Below are 14,576 nucleotides of genomic sequence, written 5' to 3'. Positions count from 1 at the left end.
CAACAAACTAATTTTAAGGGATAGTTTTACGTGTTACCTATTTGTCAAGGGTAGAGTTATACTGCTTGGTTTACATTAAAGTTTCTTATGCACCCTCAATCATATCACATTGTCTAATGTCACTCGGAAACGACCTTTATTTGCAAATAAATCTTCTGTCAAACATAGTCATACTGCTTCATCACTCTCCTAAAACACTGAAGTAATATATGGAAAACCCTACTTTGCAAATAACACTTATAAACTTGAGCAAATGAGACACCTAAAACATACTTAATTTATCTTACAAATACCACAAATTAAAATGTACATAAAATATGTAAAAACACACTATCACTTGTACTCCGGAGACCCACTGGCTGGCCCATAGAGCCGAGGTTTGCTCTGAAAGTACTTTAAGACAAGATAGCTGCACCCTTGAAATGGATGGGGGTGCAGATGTATTACTCCAACACCAATCAATAAGGACAACTCAATGGTTTGGCAAAGGGAGTCCGTTTAATGACAAGTAAAAAAAAGGGGAGTCATGGAAATCAGCAGTGAGGCGATTGTCCTTCTCGGTTCAACTCCAATAAGCTTCATAAAAGTCATAGCATTTATACTGAAAACTCGTCATATTTGATGTATAACACTCAAAAGTTGATATGCAATAATATTGGTTAGGAAAAGGAAACTTTAATATAGGTACTATATCTGTATATGGTAACAGAGTGAAGGAATTGGGTAAAGACTGTCAGGTGGGTGTCTAAGCCCTTCCTTCAAAGATGACTACAGTAGACGTCACTAAAAGTATGACGTCCCATTGGTTCTACTAACTATAGGACCCTAGATTATTTGGTCCATTGTGATTGGGTTGGCACCAACCCCATGCATAAATTTGCACTTTGCTTACCAGCACGTAGAATGGTCAGCCAGGTGCAGGGTTAGCCCTAGTTACCTGGCCTTTCTCCAATTAAGGTTACAATCAATCATCACTTCAACAACTATGTGTCAATTAGGTTACTGTGGTTGGCCTCGAAACTGCATCTTCTGTCTGGGAAAGTTCCACTATCTCTGCCTTGGCGGATGCCAATCGTAGGTGTGAACTAGTGTGTCTCCTCACTCAGATGGTCACGTGCTTCTCACACCGTGAATATGTCTAGTTTCTCTCAATTTGTGCATTTGATTCTTATTCAGCTTGCCACCTGCCTATGCCTCCTTATCTTGACCTTTCAGAGACAGGATATTCTGTTCTTAAGTTTCAATTATATGTAGCTACTGTTCGTTCCTTCTATTGGTACAACCTTGGCTTCTCCTTGCACGATTTGCATCTGCTGAGGTTCAATTCAGCTTTCTCTTCTCGTTTTGCTACAATATGAATCTCTGCTCATGCAACCTTTAGTAACCTGGGTTGATTCTGCTTCGTTTGCAAAGTGGAGTTACACTTATAATACTGTGCTTTGTTTTGAGGTAGATTTTGTATAATGGCGCTTGCCGCACTATTCTTCTACTTAGCATTCCAAGCCACATCGTTTTCTTAGCTTTCTTGTGGTTCCAAGCATATTTACAAGTGTTAGCTGGTTGAATATCTTCATCCTTTGTACTTCAACATCATTCTCCCCTTTTAGGTTCACGATATCCTTATTCATGGCGTTTCGTCTCTGGGTGTCATTTTCGGGTTGTTCTTTCTTCTACTTGTACATCAGTCCGGGTCCTCATGACGTCACCATTCATATTCCTTTAAGACCTTTGTGGTTTCTTCTGGGACTGTACTTAGGCAATCTTCCTTTCGTCTCATTTTCTGGTAAGGTTTCCTTGATGGATACCTCACTGTCCATGGTTTTCTTGGTATCGGTACTTCAATAGGTACTGGGCATAGCCCTACTGTGGCTCTCTGCTGATTTATCTGCTCATCATAAATCACATATTTTGGTGTGACCGTTCCTGGTACTTCAAAATGGGAGACTGGAGTGCAGGCTTTATTTGGGACCTCCTCTACACTCCCCCCTCTGGGCGATTCATCGACCACTTTCACCTCTATCTTTGGATTCAACTTACTCGATTCTTCTGTATTTTTCTTGACTCCATTGCCTGGGTTCATTCCTTCTTCATCTTCGGGGTCTATACATGATGGTTTGAAGAAGTGTCTCTTAGGAGTCCATATTTTTATTACTCCTTTCAAGCTTCCTGCTGTTTTTACAGGTTCGTCTTTATTACAAGTCATCAATTGACATTTTCCATTTGAGCTGCAATAAACCCATCTTCCCACATAATTTCTGTGCTTTCTGGGATAGAGAAAGTGTGTTCCTTCTGGTGCGTGAATGCTGGTCTTCACAAAGTCTCTTATTTCTTCATCAGTCAGGTCCTTGGGCTTCCATCCTGGCTTGACATCAATAATGATCTTCATCCCTATAGATTTTTTCGCAGTCTTCTGCTATTGTGAGATTATTATCTTGAGAACACAAAATCCTAGCAATATCATCACTAACAGGGCTCCCAGGAACTTGAATGCATCTGCCATCCATCGTGAAACCCATGAAAACAGCGATCCAAACCAGTTGTCATTATCAACTTCATCAGTTTCATAGATCATCTGGTTCTGCAGGTTTGTCAGCATACTTATGGCCTCTGGTAAGGTTCCATTCTCCTCATCGTGAGATGGTATAAATGTGCAACATGATTCTCCGATTTTTGCACAAACTCCTCCATCCATGGCTGTGATCATGTCAAGTACATATCTGTTCTGAAGAGTCATCAGTCGGATGGCTCTTAGATCTTCCTTGATCGCATTGAATCCTTTTATGGTCATGTTGACCGTCTGCCGTAACTCCCATCTGGTTATCTGCAACCATTGAGTATTTACTCCAACTTGGATTTTTGGCATAAAAGTCATTGTGAACACTGATGAGGTGAGGCTGAACAGCCTATGTTAATATGGGATTGCATGAAAAGCTTCTTCTGATTTAGCAGAGAAATCATTCTCTCTCTTTATCTGAGTAATCAGTTTCACAGATCTCTTCTTCCTCAGGTGAGCATCTGCTTTCGGGAAACTGTCAATATTCAGGTAGCTTTTTGGGATCACCAGTGCTGGAACGTAGACATTCATTATTGTGCATATACCTCCCCAGTCTCTTGGCAGTCTGATGTATGCCTTGGATACGCATTTCCAATAATGAACCATAATTACTGCAATTCCATGCATTATTCCTGGAGCGTCAAAAACTCATCCACATTTCTGATTCTCTCCCCTCTTTCTTGTGTCATTATTCCTGAAGCAGAATTTTGGGCTGTCTAGTGGCACTATCTGCAAGGGTCCTCCTCTGTCTTCGACCCATGTCACTAGTTTTGGAAGTTTCGGCCATAATGGCTTGCAGCCATTCTGCACAATGTCAACAGTTTCTTTGTAGAGTCAAGTGATCACCCAGGCTCCGCAAATCACCACTCCTTTTTCACACCCATCTTGTGAAAGCACTGTTCCCCAAATCTGCATTTGGGCTCTATTCTTCCACTTTCGAGATTCCTCTGGAGATTTTCCTTGGACATTTAGTCACTGTTCACTTCCCATCTTATTCCTGTTCCTTTAACTCCAGGCTTCTCATACCTGATCACATGGTTCCTAGTATGAGCTCTGTTTCTTGTCTTAATGTCTTGAACATAATCATCTTTGTCGGGATAGCCTGTTTCAGTTGCCCATATTAATGAGGCATCACTACCCATGAACTGGCCTCTTGTCTTGCACATTGCTACGTGTGACAGCCAATGTGCTGTCTGGACATCGATTTCTACAGCTACGAACATCTTGGATTTCCACATGCTGTATGGTAGGAGTGCACAAACAAAGCATTACCCTTCTGAACTTCGTCTTCCAAATTCTTTCATGTGCTGGTACAAAATGTTGTTTCCCAAATGTGCTGTGCTGTATAGGTAAATTAGTTCATTATCATCTCCATGCATGCCTCTCTTGATTCTTAGTGTTCTCCTGTAGTTTGCTATAACTACATCCCTTAATGCATCTGTATGGATCTTCCATGCTGGAGGATTCTCAGGTATCTTTGTCCATGATGCAGGTTCCTCATCTGTGCCATTTGAGTGGACAAACGTCTAGCAGCTCTTTCCCTCTCTTCATACATCCTTTCCTGCTTGTTACAAATGCCCATTCCAACCATCCTGACACTGGTCCGGTGTATGGTTGTGTTGTAGAATTTGTACTTGACCCTTGTGTTGGAACAAATATGTTTGTTACTACTGTCTATGGGGTTTTATTCTTCAATGCCTCTAGTCTTTTCCTTTCTCCGGATAATGTCGGCCATACTGCGCCTACTATTAGTTGTGCTTGTGAGATCTTCTTTGAGTTTGTCTTTGTCTCCCTCAGTGTTGTCTCAGGAGTGTTTATCATTATCATTCCTGTTGGTTTCTTTTCCGATTTCTCTTGTCTTTCCACAATGTCTGTTGTGGAGTTTCTCTTCTTTTCTACTGTTTTGGCTTGTGGTTCTGCAGTCATTGACACTATGCCTGTTTTGTGTGCATTCAGTGTTTGCATGCGTGTGGTTGGCAGTAACATTTCTTCATTCATTCCTTGCAGACCCTGTTTTCGGCTTTTCTGTTTATTTGTTACCACAAGTGTGTGTGTATCATTGCTAATGACATCCATTTCAAGTTCATTCACTCCACCATCAGATCTTCTAGGGACTGTGAATGACTATGTAAGGTCTGGGTGTTTTTGTGGGTTTCATGCATGCATCATTAGGTGGCTGCACTGGAATTGGAACGCTTTGTGCACCAATAAAAAATGCAGTTCTGATCATTAATGACAGTAAAACAATGATGAACATGATACATTAATACATTATTCCCCTGTATGTCAGGCGGCAGCATTTACTTCCAGAGATGCGTGGTTGTCTCTCCTCCTGTGGTATGACCAAATTGCTGCTCTTGACCCTCATCTCGATCATTCACGAAATGTCAATTTTATTGTATTCCCTTAACCAATATAGTCTTTCAGGTTCTGTGTTTAAGAGTGTCAGGTGTTCTACAAGTGTCGCCCTTCTTGTGGATGATGAGTTGTCTCTAATCTCAGGATACATTTCCTCTGCTAGACTATGGGAAAAATCAAATCAACTAACACCTCAGTGAGTCTTTTACTGTGCGTGCTCAAAGTAAGTAAGCTCCCAATCTACTCCTCGGATTTGTTTCAGTCCTGAGGACATATTGTACGCTGGTATATAAGAAATAGGGACAAAATAACACTAAATGCAATAAGTGATGTCATTGACACTGTTTCCTTGATCTGTCCCTTGGCGGAAGGCTTTTAGATTCTCCTCAGATAGTTCTGTTGATGGTTTGAGAGCTCTATCTGTAACATGATTCCATGCAAGAGCATGCCCATCTGTGCAACATTACCTGGATCTCTGATGAATGTGAGGACGTCAACATTGATCGGTCTCCCCATTTGCTCTGGAAAGTCAGTGACTAGGCGAAAAAGGACATTGTGAGCTAGCCTGCTGTCTTCTAGTGACCGGGACATCCATCCTGTCTTGCTGAGTTTTTCAGGATTGTATAATCTCTTCAATGTAAACAATGTCTGCACTGTCTGTTCACGTGGAGTTCGACTAGGATCACTATTTTATTTAGCAGATGGCTTAGGTGCTCTGTATTTGCTGGTTCTCAAAGAAACGTGAGTGTGTCTGTTGTTCTTCCGACAAGAGTTGGACAATCTTCGATTATGCAAAAGAAGAATCTGTTAATAAGCTCATTTATTTCCGTCTGTGTTTGGGACATTTGGTTCTTTCTCACTACTCAGGAAGTAAGAGAAATTGTTCGGCAATAACAGTAGGCAATCTCTTTATTGTCTTTTTGTTTTCAGTATCTTGGAGAAAGTCAGTGACACTGGTGACCCTTCACACCAATGAAGGGTACGATCTAAGGACTAGATCAAAATTGGTGACCACATCCTGGGTGATGTCACTACTGCGGGACACCATAAGTGATTCCGAATATGGTCTCGGTGTAGAATGAGTCAGGATACTGTAGTTGCTCCCAATGTAAGTGTCCTCGGTCAAAATTTGGCATATTCTTTTCTCATCAAGGCTTGAAGGTGCCTCAGTTCAAGTTCAAAGTCATCAGACTGGGTTGTGGCTTATGCATGCAATTTTCTTCTTCACCCTGCAACTAGGATGCACAGAGTGTCTGTTTTTATGTCCTTATCCCCTTTTTTGCTTAGAGGAAGTGTCCAATTTAAGCCACAATTTGCAAAAAGTTATTTGTCTCTGTTTGGCTGGTCATGCGTCCTGCTTCTTCGTCATGGATCTCGTCTGCACGTGCTGTGGTTCTTCCCCGTTGCTCGTCGATTCCTCTTATTGGGGTGCAGGCAGAGGGCCTTCTCCAATGAAGGGTTTGATGTCGCCGAGAAAAATCCAAGTTCTCCTGCTTTGTAGTTTTACTGTGGATGGAGTGCAGTCCTCCACCGTGAAGGGCCCAATAAACAATGGCTCGTCCGACTTTTTCCTTGTATGATTTCTCACAAGGACGGTATCTCCAGTGAAGATGGATGGAACACAAAGTCCTTGAGCTTTGTCTGTAGCAGTATCTCCTATGTTCCGTGCTGCCCTGCACCCTTTTCGTCGTTGCTGCAGCTGGTCTGAAATTACAGTAAGGCAAGATGTTATGCAGTTCAGATAGTTTTGCATTTCAGCCTATGTTGACTGGGCATCACACCTAGCTCTATCTTGGGGTGTCAAGGGAGTTCTCATTCTTCTTCCTGTGGCTAACTCATATGGCGTATGATGATGGTCAGAACCGGGTTTGTTCCGAAGTGCATACAGTGCCAAAGGAAGGCAGTGCAACCATCACTTCCTTAGAGTCAGCTTCAACTTGGCTATTATTTCCTTTAACAAGCTGTTGAGCTTCTCACAGATCCCATTACCTTGCGGATGATACGCCGACGATAACTTGTGCTTTATACCAAACAGCAAGCTAATCTGTTCAAATGTTGCATTAACAAAGTGAGGGCCATTATCTGATCACATGACCTTGCCCACACCCCACCCGGGGAATACCTCTCTCACAAAAAATGTGGCCGCACAGGTAGAGTCTGGCTATGTACATGGACCTGCCTCAATCCATCTAGAGAATGGACACACCACAACAATAAAGTATCTGTACCCGTTACATACTTGAATCATGTTGACGTAATTGACATGCAAGTGCTGAAAAGGCCATTTGGCCTTGGGATGACTCCTCTCATTTCATTTAATGTGTGCCCAGCCGTGAATTTCTGGCAGATTATACAGTTCACTATAAAGAATGCAACGTGCTCAGCTAAATTCGGTATGAACCAGTCTTCAGCGAGCATTGCTGCTAGGTTCTCTTTTGTCATATGTGCTGGCTAATGTAACTGTACCAGCACTATTTTTAATAGGGCTACAGGCATTACTGGTTGACCAGTGCTGTCATGTAGCCACCAGCTGTTAGAGGGGTTTAAAGAACACCCTCGATGTTCCAAAGGTTCTTTTCTTCCTGTGGTGCCTCCCTTTGGAGTTCCATTAGCTGTGTTTGTCCCAAATTATTATAACCTCAGGTGCAGTTCGTGTAACCATCATTGGCTCGTTCGCGTGGATAACTTCCACTTCCATGATCGTTTCACTTTTGGATGCCATACACTTGGTTTCTGTGTCTGCTGCTTTATTTCCGCATAAGATAAAATCTGTCCCCTTTGTGTGAGCGGCACATTTCATGGCCGCTATGCCAACTGGGAGCTGTAGTGCCCTGATCAGCGTGTCCAATAAGGCTGCGTGCTGCACTGGTGTGCCATCCGCTCTGGGCTAGCCCCTCCTTTTCCAATGTGCTAAGCCTGTGTGTATTGTTGACATCACATAGGCGGAGTCTCTGTACACCGTTACTTCCTGGTCTGCGTGATTCTCAATGGCGAGTATCAACGCCAATAATTCTGCAGCCTGTGCTGAATAATGAGATGGTATTCGTGCACTAATAAGTACTCGAAATTCTCCATTTGCTGTGTATTTTACCACAACAACACCACTATATCTTTGTCCGTCACTTTAATCGATCCTCGAAGACACATCAATGAAGACGATCTCTCCTTCTGCCAAGGAATTTTCTTTCACCCTGGGGATTTTATCATAGAATTCTTCATAGTTTGCACAGTCAATCATTGGCTCTCCTTCAGTGACTGGCTCGGCTATGACATAGCTGGGTTCACTATCTTACATCACACTACCTTAATCAATGGATTTGATATGATCACTTCATAAACCGAAGCTCTCTGAGATGTCAATGTGCCCTTCGGTTTCTCTAGAATGGCAAATAGTGAGTGCTTGACGTACAATGTCATGGAGCATTCCATCACAATGGTTGTAGCCTTCTCTATGGCGAATGCTGTGGCAGCTAAACTTTGTTCGCAAGGAAAATGACCTCTCATTACTGGGTCCAAATTGCCATTGTAGTATGCCAGGGGCTTGTACCCCAATGTGGTTCTCTGTGTAAGTACTGCCATCATAACGCTGCCATTCGTGTGTGAGAAAAGGTAAAATTCCTCTGCATAATTGGCGATACCAAGAACTGGTGCTGTGCAAATAGCTCTTTTGAGTTCAGCAAACCCTTTTTCCATGGTCTACAACCATTCAATCTTTTCGTCACTTGGGCCTTCTTTAGAGCCTGAAGTAAAGGCTTAGTGTAAGAGCTATAGTCTAAGACCCATGCCCTAACATAGTTGAATAGGCCTAGAAAGCTCAGCATCTGTTTTATCGTGTGTGGGTTTGCTGTGTTCAGTATGGCTTCAGCCCTTTCTGAGGTCACTTTCTTTCCCTCATGCGAGATCAGCTGGCCTATGTACAGCACTTCTTGTTGACAATATTGTAACTTTTCCTTGTCAACCATATAACCTTTCTCAGCCGGTATGGTCAATAGCTGAGCAGAATTGTGACTGCATTGCTCTTCTGTGGCGCTGCAAATTAAGATGTCATCCACATATTGCAGGACATCACTTTTTAGTGCAATATTGCTCAAGTCCATATGCAGGACTCTGTTAAAAATAGATGGAGACTCACAATACCCCTGGGGCAGCCTAGCTTTTCAGATGCATCTGTCTGAATGTAAAAGACGTCAGATCTTGTGAATCGCGGTGCAACGGGATTCAGAAAAATGCATTTTTCAAGTCAATCACCGTGAAATATTTTGTCTCAACAGGTATATTACATAGAATTGTAGCCGGGTTGGGGACTAAAGGGAACTCGGCCTCAATAATATTATTTATTGGGTGTAAATCCTGGATTAGCCTCCAAGACCCCCCTTTGATTTCTTGATTGGATAAACCGAAGTATTGCATGATGATTCTGACATCACTAAGATGCCCTGCTCCATCATAGCTGAAATTATCTTAAAAATCCCATCATCTGCCTCTCTGGACATGGGATATTGTCGTTCTCTTGGGAGAATTGCTCCTGGTTTCAATTTAATCTTCACTTCTCCAACCCCCTTCAAAAGGCCTACGTCATAGGGGCCTATGGTCCACACTGAGACAGGCACTTGGGCCAGGTCGTCATCAAAGTATTCAGGATGGTTTCGTGCCAACATCATTCTCTGAGGTACTTCTCTTTGGATAATTTTTACCCAAAAGGTGAGACTCACTTCCAGCATTGTCTCTCCCATATCTGCTTGTTCTTTAAACAGCTTGTCTTCAGTGACGTCAGTCAATCGATATCCTTCTTCAATGGCAATTACTGCGCACCATTGTCGACCTTCGTCATCATAACCATCAATCAAGGGTACCCTCCCTCCTACTGCAGCTCTGTGTATCATCAAGGGAAATACTTGTGCCTTTTCCTCATGCATCAGTATTCTTGGCCTGAATAGGAATTCATCAGGGGTTCTCATGATTCTGTCTGCAAGGCCTGGCAATCCTGCCATAAGCACACGCATACCATATGCAAATATTTCTGGCTCTAATGGTATAGCCCTCATGGCTGTGTGTCCTGCGTATGCTCTGATTATTTCACATTCATTTGAATAGTGCATTCCTGGAGTTGAACATATTATGCCCTCCTCCGTGAACGTGTTTAACTTTGTAATGAAATCTCAACCCAAAATGTTCACTGAGGTCTGACGTGAATATAGTAAAGGCACATTCATTTCACATTCTCCTATGGGGATTGGAAGTGCATTTGTGAAGGGAACACGACTTGTCGCTCCTGTAAAACTCTGAGTATTTATGGCTTCGCCGGACAAGTAAAACTTGCCTTCACATATGCACGAGCATGTTGTACCCATGTCAACTAATATTCTTTATCCCCTAAAACAACATCCACCATAGGTTCCCTGTGAGGGTCTGGTGTCACTGATAGGATACAACACATCAGGGTTCCCAGTGAGCTTTCCTAGTCCATATACAAATTTGGACCAATATGTGCTGCCGGATTTCCCCCATTCCCATTGTTACTTCCCATTCCAGGGTTCATGGTCTGCCCTGTGTTCATAGTCTGCGATTGTTGCAACGGTGTCATCTGGGATTGTCCTTGTGGAAAATTCTCCATGCTTTGTGGTTGCACCCCTTGTTGCCCTCCTGGCGTTTGTTGTTGCACCGTGTGATTCTGTGCACTACCCTGCTGTAAAACTGCAGGTGGATTTGCCATGCCTGCTCCTTGGCCGTTCTGAATCATACCTTGGTTTCTGCAAGTGCGGGCTAAGTGCCCTGTCTTTCCACACAACCAGCATACTGGCGGTGGTCGGATCATTTGCCCGTTTGACATATCTTGATTACCATTTTGCATATTTTGAAAACCTCCTTGATTATTTTGGAAATCTCCCTGATTACTCTGCTATCCTCCTCCCCCAAATCCTCTTCATCTCCTTCATCTCGGGTAAAACCCTGTATTGCCCTGATTATTCTGCTTTGGATTAGTCGCTTCATGCTTGATTCAGCTGTGCTAGTTATCATAGCTCCCTCAAGAGCATATTCTTCTGTACCAATTTCGCTTCCTCACCCTTACGTGCAGCTTCCTTTTTAACTTCTTGCCCATATATGTGGCACACAAATATATTGTCATGTGTTGTAAAACAGCTTTAGATAAGGACCCACCCTGTGGCCATGGCATAAACATCTTGTGGGCGGTTCCTTTAACCCCCTCTGTACTATATTTCTTCAGTTTGGGTGCGTGTTTCTACAACAGTTTGCACAAGTGGCTCAATGGAGTTATTTCCTCCATGCTCAAATCTGTTCCCTTTTCTCTTACATAACACCTGTCAGCACTTTTGCGTGGCTTAAACAGTCCAAAAATATGAGCGAGCACCAAACACCGCAAGCTCCAATCCAAATTTTTCACAAAATTGTATACCTTCTAATTTACTCGAAAAACATCAATTCATATGCAATATTATCTCAGCTATTCAATTGCGTACATTTTAAATCAATTTCCACAAGGAAATTTTATCGATGTATGACGTCACAACAAAAAACATGTAAGACAGATGCTTAACAGACTAGACGAAAACCAGCTGGTCACAGATATCTATGCCTCTAATCATTACCCCTTCATGGAGTCTAAACGTACCACTTTCACAACTTCTTTAACCGTCGTGGTAGTCGAATCGTTCCCCCTTTAGCTGGGACTGTGCGTACACGTTTCTTCTAACCGTTTTTATTAAAAGCATAGGAATAAGGTGAATCTTCTCACTTCTCGGATGTCTTCCCCGGTATCCTCTCTCTTCTCGAGTGTCCTCCCCGGTAACCTTTGTTTAATTAATTTTTCTCAATTCATTATTCCTTTATATATTCTTCTCTACTTCTAACTATATTTTGTTTTTTCCCACCTCCACCTGTTACCTTTCCCCTTTACTTGTTTTAAGGCATTCATGTTTGCCAAAACATTCAATCTTTTTCACTCACTGTTCGCATGGTTCCTCTCTGGATCCTTGGGATCACCGCCTTTGTTACTGCCATCTTCGGCTTTTCACCCGCTCAGCTGCCTGTAGGAATGTGAAGGGATGTGTGGGGAACACGGGTCCCTTCAGGCCCTGGTCTGCAGTTTTTCTTATACTACCACTGTTTACGGGGAGCTTCGCGGTCTACTCAGCCGAATGGCAAAGGACTCGTGATACTGCCAAAGACCAATGTTTACGGTCAATGGGTGTCTTATTCAAATCAAATAATCGATAACCATCAAATCTCTGCTACCAAGTGTACTCCGGAGACCCCCGGCCGGCCCATAGAGCCGAGGTTTGCTCCAAAAGTACTTTAAGACATGATAGCTGCACCCTTGAGATGGATGGGGGTGCAGATGTATTACTCCAACACCAATCAAAAAGGACAACGCAATGGTTTGGCAAAGGGAGTCCGTTTAATGACAAGTACAAAGTCATGGAAATCAGCAGTGATGCGATCGTCCTTCTAACTTCAACTCCAATGAGCTTCATAAAAGTCATAGCATTTATACTGAAAACTCGTCATAATTGACGTATAACACTAAACATTTGATATGCAATTCGATTGGTTAGGAAAAGGTAACGTTAATATAGGTACTATATCTGTATATGGTAACAGAGTGAGGGGATTGGGTAAACAATGTCAGGTGGGCGTCTAAGCCCTTCCTTCTAAGATGACTACTGTAGACGTCACTAAAAGTATGACGTCCCATTGGTTCTACTAACTATAGGACCCTAGATTATTTGGTTCATTGTGATTGGGTTGGCACCAACCCCATGCATACATTTCTACTTTGCTTAGAAGCACATAGACTGGTCAGCCAGGTGCACGGTGCCCCTTAGTTACCTGGCCTTTCCCCAATTAAGGTTACAGTCAATCATCTCTACAACAACTATGTGTCAATTATGTTACTGTGGTTGGCCGCGAAACTGCATCTTCTGTCTGGGAAAGTTCTGCTATCTCTGCCTGGTCGGATGCCAAGCGTAGGTGTGAACTCATGCTTCTCCTCACACGGATGGTCACGTGCTTCCCACACTGTGAATTTGTCTAGTTTCTCTCAATTTGTGCATTTGATTCTTATTCAGCTTTCCACCTGCCTACGCCTCCTTATCTTGACCTTTCAGAGACTGGAGATTCTGTTCTTAAGTTTCAATTATATGTAGCTACTGTTCTTTCCTTCTTTTGGTATGACCTTGGCTTCTCCTGGCACAGGTTGCATCTGCCGATTTTCGATTCAGCCGTCTCTTCTCGTTTTGCTAGAATATGAATCTCTGCTCATGCAGCCTTTAGTAACCTGGGTTGATTCTGCTTCGTTTGCAAAGTGGAGTTACACTTATGATACTGTGCTTCATTTTGAGGTAGATTATGTATAATGGCGCTTGCCGCACTATTCTTCTACTTAGCATTGCAAGCCACATCTTTTTCTTACCTTTCTTGCGGTTCCAAGCATATTTACAAGTAAGTATTAGCTGGTTGAATATCTTCATCCTGTTTACAGCTTAAGCTTCTTTGTACTTCAACATCGTTCTCCCCTTTTAGGTTCACAATACCCTTATTCATGGCATTTAGGGGCTGATTCATGGAATTATGGGCCTCATTGCGACCCAGGCGCTAAGTGAAAAACGATGGCGGTAAATGATTACCGCCATCGTTTTCCGCTAGGTCCGATCATGACCCTTGACCGTTAACTACGATGCCATTAGCGGCATCGTAGTTAACGCTGCCGCTAACTGCACCAAGGACACGCGCACGCGAGATCCCACACTGTAATTACCGGCATGGCGCAAAGGTACGCGAATGCCGACCCAAGCGGACATGCACCTAACGCCATCACCCAGCCCGTTAAGTACCTTACCGCCATGGTGCTAATTACGCCATCGTGAACCAACCGTAAAGGGCCATGTAAAGTGAATCCAGCTGCCACAGGTGCACAGAATCAGCACAGGTGGAGGCAATACAGACTCAGGAAGTACAAAAAGAGCACACCCAACCCCTTCCCACACCCATTCACATCCCACAATGATACCAATAGGACTAGCAATGTTGGGGCTGGAGGACCTGATAGCAATGCAAGTGTTACAACTTCAAATACAACAACAACAACAACAAGAGGCTGCACAGAGGAGACGCAGGAGGAGAAGGAGGGCAAGGCAGGGCCAGCAAGCCCCACCAGCACAGCCAGTGGCACCACGCAGGCAGCCCCCAATCCCACGCATCAGAGCCAGTCCATTCACCCTCACCGCTGAGCAGATCCACACCCTGTACCGACTGGACCGGGACACCATCACCACCATTGTGGACATGATACACAACGACATCATCAGCATGATTGAAACACCCACTGCCATCGCCACCTACTGAAGGTAGTGTCCGTGCTCCACTTCCCGGCCACAGGCACCTACCAGCACACAGTGGGGCACTTGCATGGAATATCACAACCATTATTCTCACGTACACTGATCCAAGTGCTGGATACCCTCCTCAAGCACACAGATGATCACATCTCATTGCCACGGTCTGTCCAGGAGATTGCTAACACCAAAGTGGGTTTCCATGCACTAGCTGGCATACCTGGTTGCATTGGTGCCATCGACTGCACCCATGCGGAATTGTCGGTCCCACGTGTCATGGAGGTACCGTACCGCAACCGTAAACTATTCCA

Source organism: Ambystoma mexicanum, chromosome 6q (assembly GCF_040938575.1).
Source record: "Ambystoma mexicanum isolate Mex_15411 chromosome 6q, UKY_AmexF1_1, whole genome shotgun sequence".
Classification (NCBI taxonomy): Eukaryota; Metazoa; Chordata; class Amphibia; order Caudata; family Ambystomatidae; genus Ambystoma; species Ambystoma mexicanum.
Note: the sequence above shows the minus strand (reverse complement) of the source record.